Below are 7,186 nucleotides of genomic sequence, written 5' to 3'. Positions count from 1 at the left end.
AAAGGATGGAGTTTACATAAAAGAGGCAAAAGAAGAGCAACTGGGCAGTTTTGGGCTGGGAGAGGCAGGGAAGGACTTGTTCAAGTATAAATTGACTGTGCACACAGTACACCATGTCAGTGTGAAGTGAACCAGTGGGAAGGTAACATGGAACAAAGACATTAATCACCAAAACTTTGAAAGAACAGAGAAATATGTGATTATTTTAAACATATCCATATATGTGTATATATGTGAGAAGAAGAAGCAGAAAAGCTTCACATCACACTGAGTTTGGCCAGCATGGTCAGAAAACACCAGGTCTTATTGCAAAACCTGGACAACTGCAAAGTCATCTGCACATGCTGCAGGGAAACCTGGGCCATTTATTATTAAACTGCAAAGCAGCCTCCTTCTCAAAAAATATCTTCTACAGATGACAAAAATCTGTCCCAGAAAAACTGGACTTGGCAAATCCCAGCAAAAAAACTGAGGAACTCCCACCACAGAGCCTGGAGTCCCATGTCTCCTGTGATTCACCGTGTTGCTCTCCTTGCTCTAGTGCCCATGGCAAGGATAATACCCGGGACAGCCATGGGGCCCATGGAATGCCCAGCCCTGTGGAGATCCAGCCCCCGCCTCTCGCTCCACTGCAGCAGGACCACGAGGGGATAACAGGATCAAAAGAGCAGTAACGAGCTCTGGGAACTTGTCAGACAAATGTGTTTTTAACCAAATCCCAAATGAGCCGCTGAAGGGAAGCATTAAAGCTGTCACGTGGAGCACATGATTTTGGAATTCATTAAGCCTTTGATGCAGTGCTAGCAGCGCCGTCCCCTGCCCCAGCCATTAGCCATCTGGCTGAAAAGCAGCCAGGTTTCCCTCGCCCCAGAACCAGAGGAATGGCCTGTGCTTGCAGCTGGTCACAGGAGCTACACAGAGTAGAGTATGTGTGCACCAGACCGGCTGATTGCACTGCTCTGGAGGAAAAATGGCACCTCTTCTTGGAGGCCTCAGCACAAACATGCCACTCCCCACGTCCTGTGATACTTCCTCAAAGAAATCAGTTGAAGCTCCTTTTCTTCTTTCTTTTAAGACAGGTTAGAGAGGAATGAAAAATCTAGTTAAGGAGAACTGGAACTAGGGATAGAAGTCCTGCATTTAGATTCTGAGAACTAGAACAGATGCACCTAAATTTGGATGAAATAAGAAGAGAACTGCAATTGAAAGCTAAAGGCAAACATTGCTGGATGTTGTTGGCTACACACGGGGTTATGTTTTTTCAGCTCTATCTCAAATACAAAGTCCCCTCCAAAACTCCAACTCTCCCTTGTTTGAGGACAGTTTGTAAATTAACCTTGCTGTGGATGTGAAGACACAGAGGTAGCTCCTGGCTGATGAGAGCAGTGTGGTGCAGAGCTGGCTTGAAGGTGGAACAGCACCCATGACAACTCCCTCCCCCAGCTCCAATATTAGTGAGCACAGTGGGCACCTTAAACCTGCTCTTTCACCTGGAAGTGGCTTGTGTTAGGAATACTGAGCTGTGGAATGGGGTGACCATGCTGGATCCAGGCTGGTTTCTACAGAAGCATTTCTGTGTCTTGCACTGGTGAATATTTTCTATTTCCTAACTCATCAGGATTGAAGTCCATTCCCCCTCGATCTTCATCCAGGATAACAGCAAACCTGTAGGCATACAAAGACACAAGCTATCTCTTACAGCCTATCACAGGGGTGATAACTGCCTATTCCTGACTGGGATCTGCCTGATGCCATGGCTTCAGTTCCTCCAGGGGAGCCACCACATTGTCCCTGGGCTGTGCAAAACTACCTGCCACTGTGCCTCTGTTCTCCTCCTAGCACATGCAGTGTGGTGAGGCTGGTGCAGTCGCTGCTCAGCAGGCCCTCAGCTGTGCTGTTGCTGTCATTCCGGCCAATATTTGGTGAGACGATGCCTCTGGCAGGGACTGAGCAACTAAACTGATGCCTGCCAGACCAGTCACAGCAGGGCTCAGTTGCTGGCAGACACCTCCAAAGCACAAAAGCAGGGGGAGAAACACTTTGAAACTCTCTACCAGGTCTCCTGACAATGTGGTGTTTCTTACTAATTTTCCAACATCGTAATTTCCCAAATGTTTTTGCTTGACTGGAAGCCAAGCACAGCTTTGGGAACAAAATCTGTGGTACACCAGGGGTTCTCCTGGCTCTCAGCTGCCAGGATCTGTGATACAAAGAGCTGATCCCAGACACAGTAAGCAGACTCAATGCACAGACCAAAACATAAGCTGAAAATCTTTTAGCCTGGCCTGCCCTGTCCAGAGCAGCTGTGAGCCTCAGATACGCTGTGCTTCCTCCAGAGATTCTGCTGGAAACATGCAGCATTCCCAATATGTGACGAGAGCAAAAAGTGCCCAAAGCCTCATGCAAGTGTGAATGTAGCACAGAAGGGGCTAAAGACTGACCATAACTTTGCCGCTGGACTCAGGTCCATGGTGCTGCATGGGGCATTAATTCTGCACCTTCTCTGGATGCTTTGTAAAACCACAGAATGGTTTTGTTTGGAAGGGACCTTAAGATCATCTCTTTCCACCCCCCTGCTGTGGGCAGAGACACCTTCCACTCTCCCAGGTTGCTCAGAGCCCCATCCAGCCTGGCCTGGAACACTGCCAGGGATGGGACATCCACAGCTTCTCTGGGTGACCTGTGCCAATGTCTCACATCATTCACCTCAACGAATTTCTTCCTACTACCCAATCTAAACGTATGCTCTTCCTCCAAAGGCCATTTCCCCTTGTCTTATCACTCCGTGCCCTTGCGAAAAGTCCTGCACATTCCAACCTCCTCCAAAGTGGCTCTAAAAGAGCTCAAGATGGAGCTACTGAAATCTGAAGTGGTGTTTAAAGTTGGCTGCAAGAGGCAAAAAGGTGGCTGATAGGACTTTCTAATGGGATTCCAGAAAACTCCAAATTCCGAAAAATGAAATTAGCATGCAAAAGGGAAAATGAAACATATCGGAAGAGACAGCTCACCCTTTGAGAATATTTCGACACCTCCAGCAATTCTCTGAAGAAGAGTAACCACAACAAATGAAATGGAAAACCATAACAGTCTGTTAGAGTGATAAGCTGGAAAACTAAAAAAAACTCAAAACCCCAAGCCACCAAACCATTCCAATAAAAAAAAACATTTTCACCCTGGAAGTTTGCCATAAATAGTATAACAGAGGTGTGAAAGACCATTCAGGGAAGGTAGAGGCCCAGCAGAAAAGCAAAATGAGTAATCCACACCAGCAAGGAATGAAGGGAAAATCCCATCCTACAGTCTCCTTTTGGAGGGTCAGATGATTCAAGCGAAGCAGTTAGCAGGGTATGTTTAAACCCAAACTGAGAACACAGAGTAAATTATACAAATGGCATTTATCCAAGAACTCCGGAGGAATTCCAACAGAGTGCCATGGAATAGCATCCATGGACACATAGAGAAATGGGATTAAAGGGGAAGGAACAATCCCACTGTGGCAGAAGAAAGTGATGTCTCACTCTTAAAGGAGTGAGAAATCCAGTTCAATCAATGTGGCTGTACAGATGGATGTTACAGGATACCCAAAACATTTTCAGAAAGATCCCAGACCAAATGTCCTGAATTGCTCTCTTCCACAACATGCTTATTCCCATCTTATTCCCATTAATAGCAAGGCAAAGATGATGAACCGAAAAGTCAGTGTTTAAAATGGAATGCACCAGTGTGTCCCACCAGGACCTATGCTAGGGCTTGTGATTTTTAATGTACTCATAAATGGTCTGTGTGTGAGCAGTGAGGGGGAGGAGTTTGATGATGAGGCTGAAGAATGCAGCGTAGTGAAAATGACATCTCAGGATGAAGAGCTGGGGGATAAAACAACAAATTAAAGTGTGGGTAAATGTATTTACAAGGAGAAACTACCTGCACAATGAAGGAGTTCAGACCAGTTAGCACCAACTGGGAAAGTGGCCTGGGGATCAGTTACAGGTTTTCTCCCTTCCTTCTCAGAGGAGGTACCATGGAATTAAGAAGAAGCAGAAAAGGGGCAACGGAAAATCAAATTCATAGGGCAAAGAAGACAGCCAAAGGAGACAAACTGATCTGTTGAAAACTATTTGCAGTGACTGAGGTAATTTGGAAATGATAACATGTTACGTGTTATAGTATAGGAACAAGAGCATATTAATCAAGTAATGACATAGCAGATTAAAGCAAATTTAAGTACTTTTTTGCTATGCATTGAGGAGCCTCCCTCACTGGAGACAGTCAGGAGCCATCTGGACTAAATCCTCTGCAACATGCTCTAGGATGACTATGCTTGAGCAGGGAGGTTGTACCAAAAGTGGTCCTTTCCAGCCTTACCCACTCTGTGATTCTGTAAGTCTGAGGAATTAGTTAATCAGGATTTCTAGGATGCAAAACAATGCAGAATGGATCTGAAGGAATCAGGTTCTCTTATGGAAGAACAACACAGCAAGAACTGCTAGGCAAAATGATACTTTGGTCAGAATAAGATTAAGCAGAGCATTACTGAAAACGTGGCAGAGAAAGTATGGCTTTATGCCTACACTGCTCCTCCATCTGCTCCAAGCATACCTCCCTGGCCACCTTCACAGCCAGAATCCAGTGCTGTTTCTAAATCTCACAGTGGCTTCTATGCTCTTGTGATGCACCAGGAGGAGCAAGATGATAAGCAAAACCCTTGTCAAGTAGCCTGTCCTAAATGTTGTTGCAAAGCAAAGCCACACCATGCGAGCACTCGGTTTGGACAACAGTTATCTAGAAGATAGGAAAGAGTGTATCTCAGAGAAACAGTTAAACACTCCACGGTCACTTGACACAGGCTGGAGTGAGCCTAAGGGTAGTGTGGAATAGCCCTTGTCTGGGCTGAGGGCCAAATCGATCTTTAAGGCACATTTGGGGAAGGAAACATGTCATCATACACTATAAAGTTGCCCAGGAAGAAAGCAAACAATGTGAAGGCTGCCAGTTTTGTGAAAAGAGTGTAAGTGCCATACTGGCACTTGGGTTACAGGTTTGCATTCCTAAAACTCAAGTGTATGCCAGAGATGATGGTCAGACCGAGGAGAGGAGGTGGAAAAACAGAACTGGGAAAAAGGAGAACAAGAAAGGTTGAGAATGGAAAGAGAGTGAAAATTTGTGTTTCAGCCAGCCTGATGGGGAGTTGCTGGTCAGATACCTCAAGGGCCAGAGGCAAGACAGAGTTTTAGTTTGGACAGAACAAGACTAACCTGGAGTAGATCTTAGTCCTAAAGTGACTGGCTAAAATGTCTGCAGCCAAGATCATTCAAATGCAAAGGACAGAGGGAGGTTAGAGAGGGGCACAAAACCCTCCTGCAAAAACAAGGAAGCAGGTTAGGGAAGCTCTCTAAAGGATGATATGAAGCAGCAGTTGCAGAGATGGAGTGTAGGGAGATGACTATTAAGGCCCAAATTATGATATAAATTTCCTCCCAAGCCTTCAGAGCCAGAGGAGCACTTCCAGTTCTCACTCTTGTGGATTGCAAATCCTTCTTGCTGCTCTTCCCACCTTCCTGTGTGCTGGCCCTGCCCAGCTCCCCATGCCTGTGTTTCTATTCCTATGCTTCCTCTCAGAGCTCACCTTAAGTCCCATAGGGTGTGAAATGCAGTGCTCAGGGGATCTGCAGGCTGCCTGACCCCCTTCTGAGTGCTGCCCCTGCTCACTCAGCCCAACAGAGGCTGGCACTTGCCCTCTGTGAGGGCATCCTCATCCCATACAGTTCATCATACACCAGCTGAAATATAGCGTGATGTATCATTAAAGGTCTTCCCACTTTGGCTTACATGATTTCTTCCTCGCTTTTTTCTGAGACATGATTTTCTGAGTGCCACAAGGTAAGATGCTGCTGTAGGAAATGAGGTAGGACTGCCCATGTACCTGCTCCTCTTCAACGGATAATTGGATCACAGAATCACAGAAACTCTTGGGTTGGAAGGGACCTTAAAGATCATCTCATTCCAACTCCCAGCCATGGGCTGGGACACTTCCAACTAGAGCAGGTTGCCCATCTGGTCTGGCCTTGAACACTTTCAGGGATAGGGCATGGATAGCCTCTCTGGGAAACCTGTTCCAGAGCTTCAACCTCCTTCACACCAAACAATTTCTTCCTGATATCTGATCTAAACCTGCCCTCTGTCAGTTTGAAGGCATTGCCCCTTATCTGACCACTACAGCCCCTCATAAAATGTCCCTCTCCAGCTCTCTTGTAGCCCCTTTAGGTACTGGAAGATGCTATAAAGTCTCCCCAGACCCTCCTCTTTTCCAGGTAGAACAATCCTGACTCTCATAGCTTGTCTTCACAGGACAGGTCATCTTCAGCGAGAAGATTAAATAAATTCTTAGCTTCCACACAGAGCTGACTTTGGCCATGAGCTGGGGGCACACAGGCAAAGACCACACTAGAGATACCAAATGTGCCTGTTATTCTTCAGCAGCCTATTGTATTCTCAGCTCTTCCCTCAGTTTTTCCCAACTGCTGGCACATGTTTGTGTCCATGACAGCCCAACACCAGCCACACTGCTCTCCAGATGCTTGGCTAGACTTTGCATGTAGGCAGGGCACAGACTGTTTGCTAATAACTCTGCAAACCAGACCCCTGCAGAAATTATGCCAGTGCCTCCTGTGCTGCATAACCTCCTCTGACTAGCAGCTTCTCACCCTCTCTTCACTTGGTTCCCTCCTGCCTTGCCACAGAAAAAGCAGAAATAACAGATGTGAAAGAAACTTGACCTGCCAGCACAGGTGTGCTGCCTGGCTCTGTGCCAGGCTCCTGGCTGCACACACTGTGATTCAACTTCCCACCCATTGCAATAGAGGCAAAAGAAATCTGGGAGTGATCTGCTCTAGTTTGGGAAAGTTTGCCAGATGTGCCATGCAGGGAATTGTCCTGACCCTCTCCTCATGTCATTCCTCTGTGTCACTTGTGAGCTCTGCCTGCAGCAGCACCCAGGAGGTACTTGAGGCACTCTTGGTTCCACCCTCCTCAGTTCAGCATGATCCCTGCCAGGCTACAGGAGCTGTTCTGCAGATGGGTCTTAGCCCTGGGCTTGCACCACGTTCTTTGGCACAGGAACTAGGAAAGAGTTACTGAGGGACCTCATTACTGACATGCATTTCTCATACATGTCTCAGCTCTGAGCATG

The sequence above is a fragment of the Corvus cornix genome, chromosome Z (genome assembly GCF_000738735.6).
Source record: "Corvus cornix cornix isolate S_Up_H32 chromosome Z, ASM73873v5, whole genome shotgun sequence".
Taxonomy (NCBI): Eukaryota; Metazoa; Chordata; class Aves; order Passeriformes; family Corvidae; genus Corvus; species Corvus cornix.
This window is presented reverse-complemented; position numbering follows the sequence as displayed.